Genomic DNA, 238 nt, shown 5'->3' on the forward strand with positions numbered 1-238 from the left:
AATGCCAACATTTTTGGAATCGGTTTCTGATATTATTTTGAAGACTGGCAAATACCTTAATGTTATCAGGCAGTGTGGTAGGTGATCGCGCTTAAACCCCAACGTCTCTAACACATTTTTTTAATTCCCAGGCAAACCAGTAAAAACCACCGTTTACCCAATTCAATATAAATTCGAGGAAAAACACTACATGGCCTCGATCGAAAAAGCGTATAAATTCGCCAGCCAGACTCTACTG

General features: G+C 39.5%; 1 long non-coding RNA gene across 1 annotated transcript; it reads left to right on the top strand.

Annotated features, from left to right (window-relative positions):
- Positions 1-184, top strand: LOC125505144. The gene is made up of 2 exons (XR_007281948.1): positions 1-77; positions 132-184. It is a non-coding gene; the product is annotated as an uncharacterized LOC125505144 (long non-coding RNA).
- The last annotated feature ends 54 nt before the right edge of the window (positions 185-238 follow it).

The sequence above is a fragment of the Dendroctonus ponderosae genome, unplaced genomic scaffold (genome assembly GCF_020466585.1).
Source record: "Dendroctonus ponderosae isolate FM_Combo_2020 unplaced genomic scaffold, Dpon_F_20191213v2 Dpon_F_20191213_1, whole genome shotgun sequence".
In the NCBI taxonomy this organism is placed as follows: Eukaryota; Metazoa; Arthropoda; class Insecta; order Coleoptera; family Curculionidae; genus Dendroctonus; species Dendroctonus ponderosae.